The following is a 24,829-nucleotide window of genomic DNA, read 5'->3' as shown; positions in this document are numbered from 1 at the left end:
CGTGGGCATCCACTCTTGTGTCTTCGCAGGCTCCGGGTTGCGTTCCCTTCCTAGAACTCGCCATCGTTCACCGTGTTGGTTCTCTCAGCGCGGCGTGGTCAACTTTGTCAACAAATGACAGCCATCAAAAGAAGTATGTACATGGAGTGGCTGACAGTAGGGACCCACATGGCCCATGGCCGCACGCAGCAAGTGCCCCCTTATTATGCGAAAACAAATTATTTCTCCCCCTGACAGGTTTGACGCACCAGCTACATCTTCGCACGCAAGGAAGTGCTTCCTTTATTACGGAAAAAAGTTTCTTCTCCTGACAGCTGGGACCCACCAGCTTTATTATGATCCATTTTGTGAAAATATAGATTGTACCGAAGCTGCTAAATTGTTTTCTTTTATTCTAACTCAAAAAAGAAGAAATTAAAAAAAAACAAAAAACATCTTCGCACGCAAGGAATTGCCAACTTATTACGCGCAAAAAAAAATTATTCTCCCCTGCTAGTTGGGACCCACCAGATTTGGAGGCTGACTTGTGGGCCTACTAAGTTAACGCGTACGCAGGGCTTTGTCAACTTAGTCAATAAACGATTCTAGCTGGAGTGACCGTTGGATGTTAATTCAACGGCTGAGCTGCGTCTTCAACCTCTGGTCTTCTTGCTCGAGCCGCCCAAACCCGCGCCCGCCATACCGCCTGCTCCAGCCTCACATGGCCGGTTGTGCTGCCGTGCAGGCCTCACCGCTCGACCATACTACCACTGGCCAGGCCTTCCCTCTACTCACCCACACCCCCTGTTATTCTCCGGCGACGGCAGCCTAACACCGCAGCCGAACCAGTGAACCCTCGTACTCCCCTCCGCGTGGGCATCCACCAGCCTCGTCTTCCCTGGCTCAGCGTCGTTCCCTTCCTAGTCCTCGTCGTCGCCCACCGCTTGGGTGTTGTCCGCGCGGTGTGTTTAACGAACAACAGCCATAGGAAGAGTAGTGTATGCGGTGAGGCTGACAGATGGACCCACTAGCTACATCTTCGCACGCAAGGAGGTGCGTCGTTACGTGCGCAAAAAAATGAATCCTCCCCCTGATAGCTCGGACCCACCATCTATATCTTCGCACGGATGGAAGTGCGTCCTTATCCTCCGTGACAGCTGGGACCCACCCGGTCGAAGCGTACGTAGCGTTGTCGCGAACGTGTACGTACATACTGGTCGATCGGTCTCTCTGCAACAATGAACCATGGCCTAGCAAGCAGCGGCACGTGTAGTAGTGAAGCCCCCGACGTAGCAGTTCAGGCAGTCCCTTCTAAACCATGTACACGTACGTACAGCAATATGCCAAAAAATACGGCCACATACGTACATACGGGCGGGGTCTCGAACGCCTACTCACGCATACGTAGGGCTAGGGCTCGCGTACATGGAGAGGCTACGGACGACAACAATGGCGTCCTGTTCATCGGAAGCCAACCAGCTGTGTCAGGACCCTGATTCCAAGTCACATCGATCTAGCCGGTAAAACCTCATATCACTTTGCGGCCTCACGCACGGTATTCCCACGGGTGTCGCCTTACCATGGCCCGGGACCGTTTGCGCCTTTTGGCTCACGTATATGATAGTGTCGCTAGCATCCATATGACAGAGAACCCGGGCCGACATGACTAGTCGTGAACCCAAAGTGGCACTAACTTACGGGGACAGGCATACATGAATCAACATCGAGCATGTCGGTCTGCAGCGTGCGAATCCGGGCTGTAGCACTGGGCTAACAGGACTCCGGTGAACCGGGCTGTAGCAGGCTAGGCAGGACTCCGGATGTCACCGCGTGACATTTCCCCGAAGGGATAGACACGGGAACAAAGTGAATCACATGCCGGCCAGTCAAGTGTTCCGGAGCAGTAGTGCTGGGCTAGCAGGACTCCGGTGAACTGGGCTGTAGCGGACTACTATGGCTCATGGAAGCACAAGACTACATTTCCCCATAAGAGAGGCTACCAAGGATAAACAACTAGGTTGTCGGATCCCACACATACCAAGCATTTCAATCATACACACAATATGCTCGATATGTGCAAACACAACATGGCATCACAACAAGACTCTACGACTCAGAGTATTTATTCATTAGGCTCCGAGCAGCGAGATATTACAAACATGGGTCTCATGACCCAACATTCAGAGCATACAAGTCAAAGCACATGCGGAAGCTTAACATGTCTGAGTACAGACATCTACAAATGAAAAAGGCTGAGAAGCCTGACTATCTACCAGATCCTGCCGAGGGCACAAGATCGTAGCTGAGGTATCAAGCTAAACGTCGAAGTCCACATGGAACTACTAGCGAGACTGACGTCTCTCTGCAAAACATAAGATAGGCAAACGTGAGTACAAATGTACCCAGCAAGACTTACATCAGAACTATCTACATATGCATCGGTATCAACAAAGGGGTGGTGGAGTTTAACTGCAGCAAGCCAGCTTTGACTAGGTGGCTATCCTGAACTACGACTGCAAGTAACACTTTTGAGGTGGCGCACACGAGTCCACAAATTCACCATACCAATACACCACTATGGATCCGCTCCCGTCTCCCTACGAGAACGCCATCCATAGCACTCGCGCTTATCTTGCGCATTTTAGAGTATCCACTTTCACTTGTCTATGAACTGTACAGGCAACCCAGAAGTCCTTTTCCGCGGACACGGCTATTCGAATAGATGATGTTAACCCTGCAGGGGTGTACTTCTTCACACACGCTCTCGCCACTTACCACCATGTACACATCGTGTATCTCGGCAACCTTCAAGCGGAAGCCTGGCGAGGGAGTCGGCCACGACCTGACTAACCACACAAGTCTCTCGTCCAGGTTTATCGCCTATTCGGGTTCCATCCGCAAGGAGATCCGGCCGGGGTGTCGCTCACGGCCCCAAACGATGTGTACAGGGTTCCAAGCCCACCAAACGGGCGACGCTTGGCATACCCAGCCACGGTGCCTAGTCTGTCCCAAGCCCACCTGTACCGGGTGCCACTTGGTAGACTACTAACACTACCTACAAACACCAGAAACTAGTTGCAACTCCTGGACAGAGATCAAGTTGATTAATAAGTCGAGAGGGGCACTTAAGCATTCCAATGTGTGGTAGTAACTGTTCATGGATCACAAACACAGAACTCAGATCTTGAGGACGGCTGCAATGAGACAACCCACCATGTACTCCTACATGGCCTCTCACCGCTACCTTTACCAAATCGTGTTCACACACTTAGCTCTCAACAGTAGGACATGTTCACAACTTTCCAATTCAGCCCCGATGAATCAGACCTGACACAACTCTAAGCAATAGCAGGCATGACAAACAGGCATGAATGAGTATGCACATCAGGGCTCAAACAACTCCTACTCATGCTAGTGGGTTTCATCTATTTACTGTGGCAATGACAGGTCATGCAGAGGAAAGGGGTTCAGCTACCGCAGCATGTAACAGTTGAAACGTTGTTGTCCGAATGCAGTAAAAGAGAGCAGGAGCGAGAGAGTGGGATTGTATCGGAATGAACAAGGGGGTTTTGCTTGCCTGGCACTTCTGAAGATAGTATAGCTCTTCATCAGTGCCATCGATCTCATCGCCGGATCAACGTCTACTGAGGGGGAACAAATACCGGCAACAGAGAGGAAACACAATCAATGCAATGCACAATATGATGCATGATCATGACATGGAGATATGAGTGTGTTGGGCTAATGCAACTACAACCAGATGGGTCTGAGCTTATTTGAACCAAAGATTCAAATACAAACTCAAGTTATGGGTTCATATATGTGCATTAACATGTTTGACCTAAACAGCAAGGTTAAGTTGCTCTAACATGCATGAAACCAGTGCAGATGGATAGATTGGATTTTTCTGATCATTTTTCATATATAAATCTTTTCATTCTGAGCTATAGATTATTTTCTATGATTTTTAGAAGTTTATAGGATTTTCTGGAATTTCCTGAATAAGGATAAATCCAGAAAATGATTTATAGCGTCAACATTACGTCACAGTGACGTCAGCAAGTCAACTGGGCGGTCCAGGTCAAACCTGGACGGTGGGGCCCGCATGTAAGTGTCACAGGGGCTAATCCTATTTTAGTTAAACCTAAATTAGGAAATTAGCAGGGGCTGGCCCCACATGTCAATGACCCAGGGAAGGTCAAACTCCTGGTCAACAGGCCTAACACGCCGGCGTTAAGCCGCCAGCGGCAGCAGACGCGGCGGAGGGCTCGGGCTCGCTGTTCCGACGACCGTTTGGACGACGGAGAGCGGCTACGGGGAGCTGGGGCTCACCTGCGCCCGTTCCAGCTAGCAGCAGCAGCTAGGGCGGACGGAGCTCGCCGGAAACGAGCTTGAGGCGGCGGTCGGCGTTCGCGTGTGCGTGGCGATGCGGTTGTGGTGGCCGTTGCGGCGCGAGCGTGGCACCTACGGCCTCTACGCAGCACGGCGAGCAGGTTGGGCACGACGGCCGGTCCATTAGTTAGCCGGGAGCACGTCGGTGCTGAGAGCAGGCGGCGGCGCGTGCGGGGGAGAGTGGTGTGGTCGCTACGCTACGTGGAAGAGCGAACGGAGAGGGGGATGGGCAGAAGCTCACGGTGATCGTCGTGGGGTGGACGGCGAGCTTGGGGGATGACTGGAGCAAACAGGGCGGCGGAGGCGATCTCGGCGGCCGCAGGTTGAAGACAACGACGGTGAAGACGAAACAGAGCTTCCCAGCACACTTGGCACGGTGAGGAGGAGGAGTAGGTCGAGGTTGAGCTCTAGGATGCGTCAGGGAGGTGAGGCAGTGGCTATGGGCGCGGGGTTACGGGGGCACGTCCATGGAGGCTTCGACCATGGCGGGGAACGGGCGAGGGGGAGAGCGAGGGAGGGAGAGATCAATCTGAACGGTTCTGGGGGGTGGGGTGGCTCTACGGAAGGCTCAAGGCGCCCCGGGGAAGCAGGAGGTGGCTCGGCGCGTGCGCGCGCGCGTCGGGCACACGCCCTGCCTACTGGCCTGAGGAGGAAGACGACAGGAGCTGCGGTGGTGGGCTAGGCTGCACAGTTGGGCCGCCAGGTGGGCTGCAGGAGGTAAGCCCAGGTGGGTTTTCTCTCTCTCCTTTTCTAATTCCTTTCTGTTTTTCTATTTCTTCTGTAGTTTTAGGGCTTTATTAAAAATACTTAGGCACACTCAAAGTCATGAAACTTTCTCAAGCCCACTGTTTGGAATATATCCAACAGTAAACATTTAAGTTTATGATTATTTGGACATTTGAAATATTTTATAGCATTTAAATGACCAAATGCAAATAACATATGATTTAATCCAGTGACCTTATGATGTCCTAGAAAAGTGTGCACCATTTTTGTCAGAGGTTCTAGACCAAGGCAAAGATGCTGAACATTTTTGAAGGGCAATTCAGGTTCATTGAAAATATTTTTATTTTGATCCTAATTGCATTTCATTTGGTGCTAGGGTTTGTCATCCCCATTTCAAATTTCAAACAAATATAGACATGATGCATGCTCACTGATGCAACTATTTACAGTCATGAATCTAGGGTTGTGACAACTCACCCCCACTAAACAAGAATCTCGTCCCGAGATTCAGTGTAGGGTAAGAGGAAGAGGGGACACAAAAGCTAACACAATCTTCTCGATCCAATTGCCCTCATCGAAGATGTTGATTCATTGCTTCAAATTGATCTTGTCGTCTTTGCTTCCGGGATCTTCATCCAACACGATGACGATAGAAGAAACTCTATAGGAACCGATCTTCTTAAAGATCGAGCAACTTATGATCAAATCACGGAATGAGATGTTGAACATCTCTCGAGCTACGACACGAAGCATACATCTAGAAGGATGGAGTGAAACAGAGAACAAGGATCCAAGTTGATAAGCACAATTCCATGCTGAATAAGATGGTGCATGGTTTCAAGATAACGAGGAGTTATCTGCCATGATTCCATAATGGCACCTTAGGGAAGGTGACTTGTAGAAAGATTCCCTTATGTAGCAAAAAGAATTACTTTTGATTCAGAGATCATTGAAACTATTTATACCAGCCTAAGGCAAATCACAACAATCGTTTGGCGGAGTTCGGGAGAACGACCCACTCGGGCTAGAATGGACGATGTGGACTACCTTGTTGAGACGATGAAATGGATGATTTTTGCATATCATTGGAAATGAATGGGACTCATGGTAAGTCCACCTTTGAAGATGGACCTGGACAGCAACTGCTGAGAAGGGCAGCCCATGGAAAATTGGCACGATGGGTGCAAGCTGGGAACAAAATGCAAATGTTGGGAATGTTCTAACCATCATATCTGCCTGAGATTCAGATCTGGTTGGTGTCAGGATATTCCAGACTCATCAAGTCTAGAAAGAAAAATGAAAGTTTGCAACACAAATCGACGAGATGACGTTGCGAGATTCTCGGGGAGTGAACTACGATAGCAAGCTCCAAAACATGAGCTAGTTCTGCTACACACCTGCGAACGCGCTGTCCAAGACAAGCATGACCACGTAGTAGTCTTACAACAAAACGCTACCGAGTTCTGGTAGGGAACCATCATTGAGGATAACAAAATCTTGTGCATGAACTAGTATTAGCACAACAAACTCATTTTCCTTGAACAAATCAATCAGTGGCTTGGTGTGCTAGGGAATACATATGGAGTGGAGGTAATTAATCTACCAAACCATGGAATACATTCGCACATGCATAACTGACTTGGGATGGTACCAGAGGAAACAAAAACAATCTTTCTCGAACTCACGGCGGCAACTTGCACCAAATGCACATGAATTCGAGGAAGTCACTACTTACATCTAAACATATTCTTCATGAGCCGGCACGAAGAAAATGCTTACACAAGTTTCCAACACCAACTTAGATGTTCAACATGAATCATGGAGGAGATGAGATGCTGCTGATGGGCTCAATAGCAACTCATCGGAATTTCCATATCACTGGACTTCCACCATCATGTGAACACGGTGATAGCATTGGTCAGATCCAAAAGATATAATGGTGTATGCTCGAGGGATCAACCACGAGTAAGACAACATTACGAACACCATTGGTTCTGATTTGATTTCACGATAGCCCATACTCAAATCAAAGATTGGTAAGATAATAGATCCAACAACTGAACACGAGGACTAATCGATGGAGATATCATCTTTCTTCAACACACACACACACAAAAATATATCCCTTAGGGATGAGCGTGGTCGGACAAGCTTTTATCTTCCAACTCTCCAAGTTGTTGTTAAGCTTAACCAACTAGCTCAGGGGTATCCAACACAGATTCTTGGAGAAAAGGGTGGCTACAAGAAACCAACTTGATCACGAACTCAACATAGCGATCAGGTGACAACTTGGTGATCCCTCCGAGAAGATATTCGGAAAATCACTAACCACCGATATGTTACTAAGCTCGAGAACAATCTTGCTTTTCAGGGCAAGACGATGTGGAGAGTGATGGATTGACACAATCCTATCTCGTTGATCGAGGTGTGCACCAGGGAAAATGGACTAGGTCGCACGATAAATCTTAGGATGATGATTCAGTAACCAACACACTAAGAATAAAATTATTGTTCGTTAACTACCGAGCAACATGGTTGCTAGGAGTATTGATTTCACACATCATGGTTCACTTGTCGGCATTCCGGTTGCGACAACACGGGACCGAGGAATGAAAATGATGGCAAGAAGTATCACTGCATCAAGAATTTGCAAGAGGTTGTGGAATTCTCACGTCATTCTTGATAAGAAAGAAGGTGACACTCCATGGTAGAATAGAGCAAAAGCTGGATTGGCATTTTGCCCTGCGGAGCACAACTACTTTGACCGAATCCTCGAAATGGACAAGTGAAAGGGCATGTAGCCCCTAAGTGTGGTTTTGGTAATTGAATGACAATCTCTATGGACTAATGTTTTCAGTGAGATATATTTGAAGGTTTTGTCCATAGATGGTGCCTCAAGGATATTGGATGGAATCAAGGATGAAGTCCATATAGATGAAGTTATAATTTCTCTAAGCTTTGGTATTAAATGACAATTCCTATGGAGCATCAAGTGCATTGGATCTTATATGAAGATATGTTCCATAGTGATGCTTGAAGGTCTTTGGGTTGTTATGTGAAGATTGCCATCAAAGCATCCGAAGAAGTCCTCATGGTATCCCTCTCTGGATACCCCATGCACACGGCCTTATACCGTGCGCACGGGGTCGAGTGTCAACTCTCTGGATACCCCGTGCTCATGGGGCCTAGGTGTTGGCTCTCGAGATCCCATATCCAGTGAGGTTTCAAGTTGGTCTTCGGGTACTTCTATTGAAGCCATCAAGATTGGTTTCAATGCCTAATCTAATTATGTTCATGATGGAGTTCATTGGAGGATCTCAAAGATTGATATATTTGGGCTTCTGAGGATCAAGGCTTGAGAGAGTAATCAAAGAGAAGAATTCAAGTTATGGTTTCAAGACAAGATCATGGTGTGCTCGTGTGTTGGTTTCGGTTGATCAAGTCTTGAAGCAAGCAACTAGAGTGACGAATTCATTATGCCTCTCAAGAGATTGTGATGGAGTTTTTAGAAGGGCAAGTGGTGACCAAGATGATATTCATAGTGGAACTTGATATAGTCATGGAAGAGTCTTTGGTGATATAGTCTTGAAGCAATGAAGGGAAATGAAGAGTTCATTGTGGCTTTCAAGAAACCAAGATGGAGCTTGAAGTAAAGATGTTGGTTGACCAAGATGAAGCTCGAAGAGTATATCTAAGTGGTCAACTCACAAAGCACAAACAATGTACCACGTGAGATCAAGTGATCTAGTGGTATGGTGAGTAATTGTGAATTGTGCTTTGTTACCTAACCCATGCTATATGTTTGTTCTGTCTATGTGGGTTAGGTGTTTCTCATAGGCTTGCATCAAAAGGAAAGATCTCGTGTAGCCTATGTGTGGATGACATCAAGTGGTGATGGTCATCGGATTCGAGGAGTCCAAGTGCAAGATGAGATGACATCAAGTGGTGATGGTCATCGAGTTCGGGGAGTCCAGGTGCAAGATGAGAAGCCGGAGGTTATATGCTTTGAAGCTTGCGGTCCACATCATGATAATGTGCATGTGAAGATGGGCTTGAGATAAGGCTTCCCTCATTGCATCATGAGGAAGCAATTCGAGTATCTTCACCAAGTGGTCGTGGACAAGAAAGGGATTCCAACTTGAGGCAAGCATTAAAGTCATCATCAAGCTCAAGTTGAATGTGCAAGGCAAAGGTATACCTTAGCTAGGTTTTCCTAGTTTTGCCGGTCTCATAGTGCTTGGTGGGAGACCGGATTATAGGTTTGATAGCCGTACTATCAAGAGGGACTCTCAGGCAAGTAGCTTGATCACGTCGCATGTAGAGAGCTCAAACCTTTGCATTACTTGCATCATTCTTTCTTGTTGATCTTGGGTGGTTCTCTATGTGAGGACCTTGGGCTTTCCCATAGCTTCAAAACGAGCCCAAGATCATCGAATTCGGAGTCCGTATGCCCAAGTTATCAACGTTTTAGTGGGCTGCTGCTGGCTGTCCTGGGGACTCCGTGTGCATGGGGTATTTGACCCCCGTGGGCACGGGGCCCCATGTGCACAGAGCTTGTACCGTGCGCACGGGACCCCGTGGGCACGGGGTCTAAACCCCCGTGCACACGGGGTGCCCAGGAAATGCCCGTTGGAGCCCCAACGGCTAGTTTCTGAGTTTGGCTATTTAAGGGCCCTTTCCTCCCACCAGTTGGGGGTTGGTTCTTACACTTTCAAAACACCATTTTGAGCCTCTCTACACCTCTCCCAAAGCCCTTTCTCCCCTCTATGTGAAGGGGGATTTGTGGATGGATTTGTGAGCCATCTGTTGATCATATCCATTGCATCCCCTCTCCTCAATCTCCTACTTTCAAAAGTGCATCTTGTGAGATTGAGAGAGTGTGTTGAGCATTTGTTGCTTGGCATTGCATTGCATTGGTTGCATTGGTTTGAGCTCCCCACATCGATTAGTTCGAGTGAGAGTCCGTGAGTTTATTACTCTTGGAGGTTTCGGCCTCCTAGACGGTTTGGTGATATTCATTGTGAAGATTGTGAAGAGGCCTATGTGGCCAAGGTTCCCTCGGAAGCTTCCTCTTGTGGTGTGCTCCGGGGAAGGGTGTTGAAGTGGCCTAGGTGGTCAAGTTCCTCCGGAAGCTTCCTTGCTTGTGGTGTGCTCCGGAGAAGTTTGTAAAGGTGTGGTGGTCGCCTTCAAGACCAACCCCGAGTGAATCGAGGCTCATCCGTTGGGGGTGACTCGAAAAGGAAAATACGGTGAGTCACTTGGTGACGCCCCGGAGCTTTGGCTTCGGCACCGCTCTAACGGAGATTAGCACTCTCACGAGTGTGAACTTCGGGATAAATCCGCGTCTCCGACTCACCTGTGGTTATCTCTTACCCACACCCTTTACTTACCGCAATTCATACTTGCTCATATTGATATATCTTGTGCTAGTTGAATTGTTTAGTTGTTCCTACATTTCCATGTCTTGTGATATAGTTTGTGCTTGCTAGTTTCCTTAAGTGCCTATCTTGTTTAGCATAGGTTGTTGGTGCACTTAGTTGAGCCTAGCATATTTAGGATTTGTGCTTGAAAGGTATCCGTTTAGTTTAATTCCGCATTAGGATATAGCCAAATCCGTAACAGTTTTAAAACGCCTATTCACCCCCCTCTAGTCGTCATCTAGATCCTTTCAATTGGTATTAGAGCATTGGTCTCTCCTTGCTAGGCTTCACCGCCTAGAGAGTAAAGATGTCGACTAGTGGTATAGTGCACGATGACACTTTTTGTTTTAGTGGCACAAACTATCACTTGTGGAAAATTCGCATGCTTTGTCATTTCTGGGCCACGGGTCCAAATTTTGTGTGAATTGTTCTTGTAGGGGCTTCTCCATGGAAGGATGAACTTTTTCCATCTAGTAAGGAAAATGATGATATGCTTTGTGGGTATGGTGCAAAGAGTGCCTTAATCCGGTCTATATCCCTCGAAGTGTTTGAGTCAATTATGATGTGTGTGTCGGCTCATGAGATGTGGACAAAACTTGAAGAAATATATGGTGGGTCCAATCTTGATGGGGTCAATCATATTTCGGAGGTGTCTCTTGAGGAGTTCTCCACATCTTCATATCATGAAGAACTCCATATTGCTTCTTCCTCCGTGTGCTTGGACATTTCAACTTCTTCCACCTCACCATCATATGACATGTCCCAAGGTAATGACTTGGTGAGTGGAAATATAATTTGTGATGATGATGTTGTGCTTAACATTGATGATCTTTCATGCATAAATGCTAATTTTGTAGCTTCTTTGGACTTGAACACATCTAGCAAAAATGACATACATTCTTGTGTTGATAGTCCTTACATATCATATAGAGATTCCTTGAATACTTGTTGTGATGATATGCTTGATTCTCCTTGTTGCCATGATATCTATGCTTCTATTTCCTCTAGTTGTTGTTTGACTAACCATGTAGAGGAAATAAGAGAAAATGGTGCACACATCACTAATGGAGAATTTGCTAGAAGAGCAAAGAAGGAAATCACTATGTTGGAGAGGAAATGCTATGAGTGTCAAGAGGATGGACATGGATATCCTACTCTTGATCATGAAGAATCTCCCTCTCCAAAAGAATCATCATCAACCTCCGATGTTCACATGTGCCTCATGGCAAGAGGTACTACCGAGGTATCATCTACTCTTAGTAATGATAATGATGAGAGTGATGATGAATGTGATAGGGATATGATTCAAGAAATATATGAAATTGGTAATTCTCTTCGTGGAGTAAATAAGAACACTTATGAGATATTTAAAGATCTTATTACTCATTTTGGAAAGTGTAATGATTGTAACCTTCTTGATGCTCTAGAAAATCTTAGAGACTTAGAATCTTCCAAAGAAGAGATTGAAGTTGCTCATGATAAACTTAAAGAGGATTTTGAGCACCTTGACCTTGGCTACAAGAATGTCAAAGGAGAGCTCGCCAAACTCTCTAAGTCTTATGAGGAACTTCAAGCTACTCATGTGAAGTCTCTAGTTTCTTCTAGCTCCTCTCATATTGTCAATGATGCTTGTGCTACTAACTCTACTTCTTGTGAAGCATCTATCTTGAAGGAGAATGTTGAGCTACGGGCTCAACTTGTTTTGCTAACTAGCAATTATGGGAAATTAGAAGAAAGTCATGAAAAGCTCTCGGGCTCTCATGATGACCTTCTAATCTCCCATGAAAGGCTAAAGTTAGCTCATGAGGCTATTGTGACTAAGGTAACATCTTGTGAGCCTCATGTGGACATTAGCACTATTTCTACTCAAAATGCTTTATTGACATGTGCTAGTCCTAGTGATTCATCTAGACATATTATTCCCAATTCTTGTGATGAATTGCTCTCCTTGCCTTGTTGCTCTAACAATGAAGTTTCTACTTCCTCTAGTACTTTTGTTGATACTAACCTTGTAGAGGAAAACAAAGAGCTCAAGGCCCAAGTCACTAATTTGAAGAAAGACTTGGAAATGTGTCATGAAGGAAATTCCACTCTCAACACTATCTTGAGTGTTCAAAAATCCCCTCATGATAAGGGTGGACTTGGTTTCATCTCCAACAACAAGAAGTCCAAGAAAAAGAAGAAGGGACAAGACCAAGTCAAGAATGATGCCAACATTACATGCTTCAAGTGCAAGAATGTTGGACACCATGTGAGAGATTGTCCATTGAAGAAGAAGGCTTCAAATGTGAAGCAACAAGGGAAGCGGCCTCAAGTTCAATCTCAAGGTCAACCTCAACTTGAAGAAAGGCCACTACCAATGATGAACCAAGATAATGCTCCCCAAGTTGAGAAAATAAAGAAGAAGAGAAGGGGGAGCACATGTTGCTATAATTGTCGTGAGAAGGGACACATATCCTCATCTTGTCCCAACGGTAACATCCCTAAGCCTCCTCTAGTCAATGATCATTATTCGCTTAGGAAGGATGTTGTTGGCAATTTGTTTGCCAAGTTTGTTGGCGCCCAAAGTGGCTTGGAAATGGAAAAGGCCATTTGGGTTGCCAAGCCTATTGTGACTAACTTCTTAGGACCCAACTTGGTTGGGTACCATCAAGCTCAAACTTGATCAATAGGTGTGTGGAGGACATTGGAGATTTGGCTAGTTCATAAAGAAAAGGATATCCACCATTTATTTGTTCGAGCCAAGTCATGTGGATTATCTTCATATTATCTATCCAATGTTCCTCTTTGCGGTAACTTGTATTTATATTGCTTACATTGAAAGTTTCTCGCCCCTTGCATGCTTAGGTTTTGTATCTAGCATGTGCATCTATATGTTGTGTTTCTTAGTATGCTTGATTTGTGTTATCTAGCATGTGTAGGTTGCGTTGCACATTATATAGTGGTGTCTGCTGTTTTGAGCCTGTATTGTATCGTGATTGGCTCTTGCAAGATATTAGTGGATCATCACATTATGGGGGAGTGTTTTGTTGTGTGCACATCACAAACCCAAAATGTGAATATGAGAAATGCCACATAGCATTGATATTCAATCTTATCTAGTCACTATGTGGTATGTCAAGCTCATTTGAAATTCAAATTCTCAAAGTATCCACTAATTATCTCTTGTTGGTTGTTATTTACCTTTGTTGCGTGCTTCGTCGCGGTGTCCTGTGAGGTTCTTCAGTAAGTTTCTGGACACCCCGTGCGCACGGGGTACCACGAAACTTACTGGACACCCCGTGCGCACGGGGTCCTGGACCCCCGTGCGCACGGGGTGGGTGAAAATCACTGGACACCCCGTGCACACGGGGTCCTAGACCCCCGTGCGCACGGGGTGGTGTTTTTTCTCTGGACACACCGTGCGCACGGGGCTGACCTAGCCCGTGCGCACGGGGTCCTATGGGCAGAAATGTCCACCCGGCCAAGTACGCTTTATTTATCTTTCTTTGCTTTGGAGTTGTTGATGATCCTGTGCATCTTCGTAATCTACCCCCGAGTGTTAATTCGAAATACCATTTGTATTCTCTTACAATTGGTATTCCCTCATGTGGTAGAACCTTATGATCATCTTCTTCTCGGCTTGTGCTTCAACTTGCCTTATCTCACTGCTTGTGCTATCTATTATCTACTTGAGTAAGATAAGCCTTTGAGCATGTGTGTATTGTATATCCTATATGCTCTTTGGTTTTTGCTTAGTTCATATGTTGTACTTTGTGTGCGGTCCTGTGTGGATTCGTCACTTTGATATAATTTGGACAACTTGAATACTTTGTGATATTATCGGAGTATTCTTCGGTTAAGTGTTCTTTTGTCCAAATTGTATCTCTCTGGATCTTGGTAGGCATGAGCATGCATATTTATTTATATTCTTCTTCATGCCTTGCTTGCTACTTGATCCTCTATGTAGGGTAAACTCCATAAAATCATTAATGGTTAAAAGTGTGCATGAACTTCAAGTTCATATCCTTTTGCACATATTTAATGTGGAGTTTGCCCTATATATTGTGGTTGTCCTAACTACTTCGGACCCAATATGTTTGGGGACCAAATTGTACCTTAATGTGTTTTAGATACTGTGGAGAAGCATTGGATGCTTGGCTTATTCACAAGGAAGGTGGAGACACCATAGAAAATTATTAGAGCCAAGCTTGGTTGATTCTTTGATTTGAGGGAGAAGATAAATGAAAACCCGATTCGGTTGTAAGTGTTTCATTCTCATCAATTCAACCCGGTTAACATAATTTGGGTCTTTTTGTTGGATATGCATCAAACTCCCACACTTACTGTATTCTCAATAAATCCATGGGATGTATTGAGGAAATGGTGAATGTGGAGTGTGATGAGAATAACAGCTTCCATGCGGAGCAATTTGTTTCAAGTGTTGTAGGTGATGAGGCTCCTTCCCAAGCTACAAGTACAATGGGGATTGGTCATATTCTTCCACAAGAAACACCCCTTGTCCATGTAGAAGAAGAAGGAATAAGAGCCCCTCTTGTGGATCCACCACAAGGGAAGTCATCACCCCCAACACAAGAGCAAGATGCTATGGGAGATCATTTACCTATCCAAGAACAAGATCAAGTCCCTCATGTTCATGGGCTAGATCAAGGGCCCCTTGAACCAATGCTCTCTCGGTAACAAGTACTTACTTCATGCGTTTGTTTAAATTAGGGTCAACATTGTGTATGTTGCATCATGGCATGTTTAGTACTTGTTGAGTTTGTGTTTCTTGCAACAGCTTAAACCTCCTTATTGCATCTATGAGACTTTTGAGAAGAAGCATATCATGGGGATCTATAAAACCATGCTCATGGTTCACTTATCCCAAATATGCCAATTAAGCAATTATTGCATACCAATTCCTCAAAGTGCTCTTATGTGCAATATTGATAAAATTGCAAGAAACAATCTTTTTGGTTGTGGTATTTGTTCTCATGCTTAGTAATTCATTTTTATGCAAATGAGATCAGTTTGCGCCATGTGCCTTGTGCCATGTGCCATGTGACAAAGCCCTACGCTAAGATCAAGTTTGTATAAATAATGGATTCATTCTTGGATATCATGTTCTTATCTTTTGTATCTTTTTGTGTGTGCAAGTTTCTTTGTGGATGCTCATCTTGATGATTATTGGCCATGTAAGAAACTTATACACATGAGAAAGTGCATATCCCTCTTTGATATCCTTTCGTTTCCTTGCTGGTCCTTGGAATTGTCTCTTTTTATTCTTTGGTGGATCCGGTAAGAGGTTGAGTAGTGAGTGCTTGTATGTATTGCATATATCATTGCACTCATGAGTTGTTGGATATATTTTGGACCCTTGCTTAGTCAAGTGATGATCCTATTTTGTGCACGTTGTATCCAAGTACAAAACTAAATAATGCACAAATCATGGGGAGCTTCTCTATGTTCTTTAGAACACTCCTATGCTCATATCATAATATCTTTTTGGTGCATTTTATGGATCCTCAATATAGTGTGAATTTCTTCATTTGTTCGTAACTGGATATGTGCATTTGATTCCACTCACAATATGAGAAATGCACAAATTAAGGAGGAACTCATACTATATTGGTCTTCTAGATTTTTTCTCCATTTTGGCACTTGTTGCCAATGGGGGAGAAGTTTAGAGGGTTTAGGAGAAGTAGGTTGGTTCATGCATATCTACATTTGTTGTGGTTGTTGCATGGATGTGTATATAGAGGAAACTCCACCAAGTTCTTCCATGCATATATTGTGGGGGAGTTTGCTCTATATAGTGTGGTTCTACTAGCATCAAATTCTTGTGTAGTATTTCGATGCTAGTACAACCGGTTTTGATAACATCAACTATCTTTGTGATATTTGAGGCTATCAAAACCACCTCAAGTATTCAATTTATTCTCGGATAGATTGCATACTTGTTTTAAATTCATTATATAAACCCTCTTGTTGAGATTGTCATCAATTACCAAAATGGGGGAGATTGAAAGGGCATGTAGCCCCTAAGTGTGGTTTTGGTAATTGAATGACAATCTCTATGGACTAATGTTTTCAGTGAGATATATTTCAAGGTTTTGTCCATAGATGGTGCCTCAAGGATATTGGATGGAATCAAGGATGAAGTCCATATAGATGAAGTTATACTTGCTCTAAGCTTTGGTATTAAATGACAATTCGTATGGAGCATCGAGTGCATTGGATCTTATATGAAGATATGTTCCATAGTGATGCTTGAAGGTCTTTGGGTTGTTATGTGAAGATTGCCATCAAAGCATCCGAAGAAGTCCTCATGGTATCCCTCTCTGAATACCCCATGCACACGAGCTTATACCGTGCGCACGGGGTCGAGTGTCAACTCTCTGGATACCCCGTGCTCATGGGGCCTAGGTGTTGGCTCTCGAGATCCCATATCCAGTGAGGTTTCAAGTTGGTCTTCGGGTACTTCTATTGAAGCCATCAAGATTGGTTTCAATGCCTAATCTAATTATGTTCATGATGGAGATCATTGGAGGATCTCAAAGATTGATATATTTGGGCTTCTGAGGATCAAGGCTTGAGAGAGTAATCAAAGAGAAGAATTCAAGTTATGGTTTCAAGACAAGATCATGGTGTGCTCGTGTGTTGGTTTCGGTTGATCAAGTCTGGAAGCAAGCAACTAGAGTGACGAATTCATTATGCCTCTCAAGAGATTGTGATGGAGTTTTTAGAAGGGCAAGTGGTGACCAAGATGATATTCATAGTGGAACTTGATATGGTCATTGAAGAGTCTTTGGTGATATAGTCTTGAAGCAGTGAAGGGAAATGAAGAGTTCATTGTGGCTTTCAGGAAACCAAGATGGAGCTTGAAGTAAAGATGTTGGTTGACCAAGATGAAGCTCGAAGAGTATATCTAAGTGGTCAACTCACAAAGCACAAACAATGTACCACGTGAGATCAAGTGATCTAGTGGTATGGTAAGTAATTGTGAATTGTGCTTTGTTACCTAACCCATGCTATATGTTTGTTATGTCTATGTGGGTTAGGTGTTTCTCATAGGCTTGCATCAAAAGGAAAGATCCCGTGTAGCCTATGTGTGGATGACATCAAGTGGTGATGGTCATCGGATTCGAGGAGTCCAAGTGCAAGATGAGACGACATCAAGTGGTGATGGTCATCGAGTTCGGGGAGTCCAGGTGCAAGATGAGAAGCCGGAGGTTATATGCTTTGAAGCTTGCGGTCCACGTCATGATAATGTGCATGTGAAGATGGGCTTGAGATAAGGCTTCCCTCATTGCATCATGAGGAAGCAATTCGAGTATCTTCACCAAGTGGTCGTGGACAAGAAAGGGATTCCAACTTGAGGCAAGCATTAAAGTCATCATCAAGCTCAAGTTGAATGTGCAAGGCAAAGGTATACCTTAGCTAGGTTTTCCTAGTTTTGCCGGTCTCATAGTGCTTGGTGGGAGACCGGATTATAGGTTTGATAGCCGTACTATCAAGAGGGACTCTCGGGCAAGTAGCTTGATCACGTCGCATGTAGAGAGCTCAAACCTTTGCATTACTTGCATCATTCTTTCTTGTTGATCTTGGGTGGTTCTCTATGTGAGGACCTTGGGCTTTTCCATATCTTCAAAACGAGCCCAAGATCATCGAATTCGGAGTCCGTATGCCCAAGTTATCAACGTTTTAGTGGGCTGCTGCTGGCTGTCCTGGGGACTCCGTGTGCACGGGGTATTTGACCCCCGTGGGCACGGGGCCCCATGTGCACAGAGCTTGTACCGTGCGCACGGGACCCCGTGGGCACGGGGTCTAAACCCCCGTGCACACGGGGTGCCCAGGAAATGCCCGTTGGAGCCCCAACGGCTAGTTTCTGAGTTTGGCTATTTAAGGGCCCTTTCCTCCCACCGGTTGGGGGTTGGTTCTTACACTTTCAAAACACCATTTTGAGCCTCTCTACACCTCTCCCAAAGCCCTTTCTCCCCTCTATGTGATGGGGGATTTGTGGATGGATTTGTGAGCCATCTGTTGATCATATCCATTGCATCCCCTCTCCTCAATCTCCTACTTTCAAAAGAGCATCTTGTGAGATTGAGAGAGTGTGTTGAGCATTTGTTGCTAGGCATTGCATTGCATTTGGTGCATTGGTTTGAGCTCCCCACATCGATTAGTTCGAGTGAGAGTCCGTGAGTTTATTACTCTTGGAGGTTTCGGCCTCCTAGACGGTTTGGTGATATTCATTGTGAAGATTGTGAAGAGGCCTATGTGGCCAAGGTTCCCCCGGAAGCTTCCTCTTGTGGTGTGCTCCGGGGAAGGGTGTTGAAGTGGCCTAGGTGGTCAAGTTCCTCCGGAAGCTACCTTGCTTGTGGTGTGCTCCGGAGAAGTTTGTAAAGGTGTGGTGGTCGCCTTCAAGACCAACCCCGAGTGAATCGAGGCTCATCCGTTGGGGGTGACTCGAAAAGGAAAATACGGTGAGTCACTTGGTGACGCCCCGGAGCTTTGGCTTCGGCACCGCTCTAACGGATATTAGCACTCTCACGAGTGTGAACTTCGGGATAAATCCGCGTCTCCGACTCACCTGTGGTTATCTCTTACCCACACCCTTTACTTACCGCAATTCATACTTGTCATATTGATATATCTTGTGCTAGTTGAATTGTTTAGTTGTTCCTACATTTCCATGTCTTGTGATATAGTTTGTGCTTGCTAGTTTCCTTAAGTGCCTATCTTGTTTAGCATAGGTTGTTGGTGCACTTAGTTGAGCCTAGCATATTTAGGATTTTTGCTTGAAAGGTATCCGTTTAGTTTAATTCTGCATTAGGATAAAGCCAAATCCGTAACAGTTTTAAAACGCCTATTCACCCCCCCCCCTCTAGTCGTCATCTAGATCCTTTCAACAAGGTACTGGAGTTTGTTTCTCCTAGTCATTCTGAATTAGAATGGCATGATGGACCACAAGAATAATAGGCATCGATAACACGGATGCACAACTGGTCCTGACTATCAATTGATAGACAATGGTCAGAATACAAGTGAAGAGTAACAACTCAAGGAACATATATATTTATGAGTTGTGGATGCATAGATTAGTATGTCAAACAAGTTCAACATATTTCTTCCAGATAATCCATGCAGAAAGGTAGGACTGGCAGATTCACAATGCAGAATGGAGGACTCATCAAGAGCACTCTTATTGTGATCTTTTGGTTCAAGAACTTCTGTCGTAAGCAGTTCATGGTATTTGGAAGAAGGATATACCACGGACCTCGAGGACTATCGCAAAGGTTACTAATATCCTAAAGGAACTAGCAAACACTACCAACATGAATGAGTAGAGTGAATCTCGGGTTCAAGAACCCAGAAATAGAATGCCTACCAACTAAATGGCATCACGGGATGCTTTTGAGAATAATGGCCAGAATCATCACACTTGTGATACAAAGCATTGCTAGATTACTGGGTGGTCCTCTATGACACCTAGGGTCATAATAATAGCTCCAACATATATGTCGAGGTAACAGAGTACCTCAACTCACCGATTAGTGTGGTTAATCTGGCCCAAATGGACATCAGGAACATGGAGGAATGATTGCAAGTGCATCAGACTATCTAGAAACCTGGGATGACTCGGACAGCATAACGGCTGTAAATGCTCAAAAATATTTGAGACATCCTGCAAAATAGTGGCATAACCACTCAGAAGCACAATATCAAGATTCCGAGACCAACTATGAACACACGGAAGTAGTAGAAACTGAACTGGGGATTGAATCCGTCAATCCTATAAGTCTATCGATTAGTAACACGTCATCCTGATAGATAGATGAGAAGGCCTAGTTCTTAATCCCCATAGAAAAGAAGAGGTTGACTTGAATCAGAAGGGCATAAGGTAAAGAAGTAAAAAGAGCCTTACGTTCCCTTCCACAATCAATTCCCTTATATAACTAAAGCATTTCTAGACTCAGCTTCGACCAGTTTGGCTTGGTAATCCTACAGGCAGTCAGGCTCTGATACCAAAGCTGTCAGGACACAGATTCCAAGTCACATCGATCTAGCCGGTAACACCTCATATCACATTGCGGCCTCACGCACGATATTCCCACGGGTGTCGCCTTACCATGGCCCGGGACCATTTACGCCTTTTGGCTCACGTATATGATAGTGTCGCTAGCATCCATATGACAGAGAACCCAGGCCGACATGACTAGTCGTGAACCCAAAGTGGCACTAACTTACGGGGATAGGCATACATGAATCAACATCGAGCATGTCGGTCAGCAGCGTGCGAATCCGGGCTGTAGCACTGGGCTAACAGGACTCCGGTGAACCGGGCTGTAGCAGGCTAAGCAGGACTCCGGATGTCACCGCGTGACATTTCCCTAAAGGGACAGACACAGGAACGAAGTGAATCACATGCCGGCCAGTCAAGTGTTCCGGAGCAGTAGTGCTGGGCTAGCAGGACTCCGGTGAACCGGGCTGTAGCGGACTACTATGGCTCATGGAAGCACAAGACTACATTTCCCCATAAGAGAGGCTACCAAGGATAAACAACTAGGTTGTCGGATCCCACACATACCAAGCATTTCAATCATACACACAATATGCTCGATATGTGCAAACACAACATGGCATCACAACAAGACTCTACGACTCAGAGTATTTATTCATTAGGCTCCGAGGAGCGAGATATTACAAACATGGGTCTCATGACCCAACATTCAGAGCATACAAGTCAAAGCACATGCGTAAGCTTAACATATCTGAGTACAGACATCTACAAATGAAAAAGGCTGAGAAGCCTGACTATCTACCAGATCCTACCGAGGGCACAAGATCATAGCTGAGGTATCAAGCTAAACGTCGAAGTCCACACGGAACTACTAGCGAGACTGACGTCTCTCTGCAAAACATAAGATAGGCAAACGTGAGTACAAATGTACCCAGCAAGACTTACATCAGAACTATCTACATATGCATCGGTATCAACAAAGGGGTGGTGGAGTTTAACTGCAGCAAGCCAGCTTTGACTCGGTGGCTATCCTGAACTACGACTGCAAGTAACTCTTTTGAGGTGGCGCACACGAGTCCACAAATTCACCATACCAATACACCACTATGGATCCGCTCCCGTCTCCCTACGAGAACGCCATCCATAGCACTCACGCTTATCTTGCGCATTTTAGAGTATCCACTTTCACTTGTCTATGAACTGTACAGGCAACCCAGAAGTCCTTTTCCACGGACACGGCTATTCGAATAGATGATGTTAACCCTGCAGGGGTGTACTTCTTCACACACGCTCTCGCCACTTACCACCATGTACACGTCGTGTATCTCAGCAACCTTCAAGCAGAAGCCTGGCGAGGGACTCGGCCACGACCTGACTAACCACACAAGTCTCTCGTCCAGGTTTATCGCCTATTCGGGTTCCATCCTCAAGGAGATCCGGCCGGGGTGTCGCTCACGGCCCCAAACGATGTGTACAGGGTTCCAAGCCCACCAAACGGGCGACGCTTGGCATACCCGGCCACGGTGCCTAGTCTGTCCCAAGCCCACCTGTACCGGGTGCCACTTGGTAGACTACTAACACTACCTACAAACACCAGAAACTAGTTGCAACTCCTAGATAGAGATCAAGTTGATTAATAAGTCGAGAGGGGCACTTAAGCATTCCAATGTGTGGTAGTAACTGTTCATGGATCACAAACACAGAACTCAGTTCCTGAGGACGGCTGCAATGAGACAACCCACCATGTACTCCTACATGGCCTCTCACCGCTACCTTTACCAAATCGTGTTCACACACTTAGCTCTCAACAGTAGGACATGTTCACAACTTTCCAATTCATCCCCGATGAATCAGACCTGATACAACTCTAAGCAATAGCAGGCATGACAAACAGGCATGAATGAGTAGGCACATCAGGGCTCAAACAACTCCTACTCATGCTAGTGGGTTTCATCTATTTACTGTGGCAATGACAGGTCATGCAGAGGAAAGGGGTTCAGCTACCGCAGCATGTAACAGTTGAAACGTTGTTGTCCGAATGCTGTAAAAGAGAGCAGGAGCGAGAGAGTGGGATTGTATCGGAATGAACAAGGGGGTTTTGCTTGCCTGGCACTTCTGAAGATAGTATAGCTCTTCATCAGTGTCATCGATCTCATCGCCGGATCAACGTCTACTGAGGGGGAACAAATACCGGCAACAGAGAGGAAACACAATCAATGCAATGCACAATATGATGCATGATCATGACATGGAAATATGAGTGTGTTGGGCTAATGCAACTACAACCAGATGGGTCTGAGCTTATTTGAACCAAAGATTCAAATACAAACTCAAGTTATGGGTTCATATATGTGCATTAACATGTTTGACCTAAACAGCAAGGTTAAGTTGCTCTAACATGCATGAAACCAGTGCAGATGGATAGATTGGATTTTTCTGATCATTTTTCATATATAAATCTTTTCATTCTGAGCTATAGATTATTTTCTATGATTTTTAGAAGTTTATAGGATTTTCTGGAATTTCCTGAATAAGAATAAATCCAGAAAATGATTTATAGCGTCAGCATTACGTCACAATGACGTCAGCAAGTCAACTGGGCGGTCCAGGTCAAACCTGGACGGTGGGGCCCGCGTGTAAGTGTCACAGGGGCTAATCCTATTTTAGTTAAACCTAAATTAGGAAATTAGCAGGGGCTGGCCCCACATGTCAATAACCCAGGGAAGGTCAAACCCCTGGTCAACAGGCCTAACACGCTGGCGTTAAGCCGGCGGCAGCAGCAGATGCGGCGGAGGGCTCGGGCTCGCTATTCCGACGACTGTTTGGACGGCGGAGAGTGGCTACGGGGAGCTGGGGCTCACCTGGGCCCGTTGCAGCTAGCAGCAGCAGCTAGGGCGGCCGGAGCTCGCCGGAAACGAGCTTGAGGTGGCGGTCGGCGTTCGGGTGTGCGCGGCGATGCGGTTGTGGTGGCCGTAGCGGCGCGAGCGTGGCACCTATGGGCTCTACGCAGCACGGCGAGCAGGTTGGGCACGACGGCCGGTCCATTAGTTGGCTGGGAGCACGTCGGCGACGAGAGCAGGCGACGGCGCGTGCGGGTGAGCGCGGTGTGGTCGCTACGGTGCGTGGCAGAGCGAACGGAGAGGGGAGGATGGGCAGAAGCTCACGGTGATCGTCGTGGGGTGGACGGCGAGCTCAGGGGATGACCGGAGCAAACGGGGCGGCGGAGGCGATCTCGGCGGCCGCAGGTTGAAGACAACGACGGTGAAGACGAAACAGAGCTTCCCGGCACACTTGGCGCGGTGAGGAGGAGGAGTAGGTCGAGGCGGAGCTCTGGGATGCGTCAGGGAGGTGAGGCAGTGGCTGTGGGCGTGGGGTTACGGCGGCGCGTCCATGGAGGCTTCGACCATGGCGGGGAACGGGCGAGGGGGAGAGCGAGGGAGGGAGAGATCGATCTGAACGGTTCTGGAGGGTGGCGTGGCGCTACGGAAGGCTCAAGGCGCCCCGGGGAAGCAGGAGGTGGCTCGACGCGTGCGCGCGCGCGTCGGGCACACGCCCTGCCTACTGGCCTGAGGAGGAAGACGACAGGAGCTGCGGTGGTGGGCTGGGCTGCACAGTTGGGCCGCCAGGTGGGCTGCAGGAGGTAAGCCCAGGTGGGTTTTCTCTCTCTCTCCTTTTCTAATTCCTTTCTATTTTTTATTTCTTCTGTAGTTTTAGGGCTTTATTGAAAGTACTTAGGCACACTCAAAATCATGAAACTTTCTCAAGCCCACTTTTTGGAATATATCCAACAGTAAATATTTAAGTTTATGATTATTTGGACATTTGAAATATTTTATAGCATTTAAATGACCAAATGCAAATAACATATGATTTAATCCAGTGACCTTATGATGTCCTAGAAAAGTGTGCACCATTTTTGTCAGAGGTTCTAGACCAAGGCAAAGATGCTGAACATTTTTGAAGGGCAATTCAGGTTCATTGAAAATATTTTTATTTTGATCCTAATTGCATTTCATTTGGTGCTAGGGTTTGTCATCCCCATTTCAAATTTCAAACAAATATAGACATGATGCATGCTCACTGATGCAACTATTTACAGTCATGAATCTAGGGCTGTGACAGGCTGGGTCGGAACGGAGAAACTGCGTCGTGTTCATCGGGAGCCTACCGACTTGGACGGAACAGCAGAAACGGGGTGTGGCATACTGCAAAACGGAGGGAAATGGCCTTCTGCTGGAGCACGTACGGTCGAAACAGGGTCCTGTTCATCGGGAAGGGTCTGGCGTACCGCAAAACGGAGGAAACG

Source organism: Triticum aestivum, chromosome 4D (assembly GCF_018294505.1).
Source record: "Triticum aestivum cultivar Chinese Spring chromosome 4D, IWGSC CS RefSeq v2.1, whole genome shotgun sequence".
Taxonomy (NCBI): Eukaryota; Viridiplantae; Streptophyta; class Magnoliopsida; order Poales; family Poaceae; genus Triticum; species Triticum aestivum.
This window is presented reverse-complemented; position numbering follows the sequence as displayed.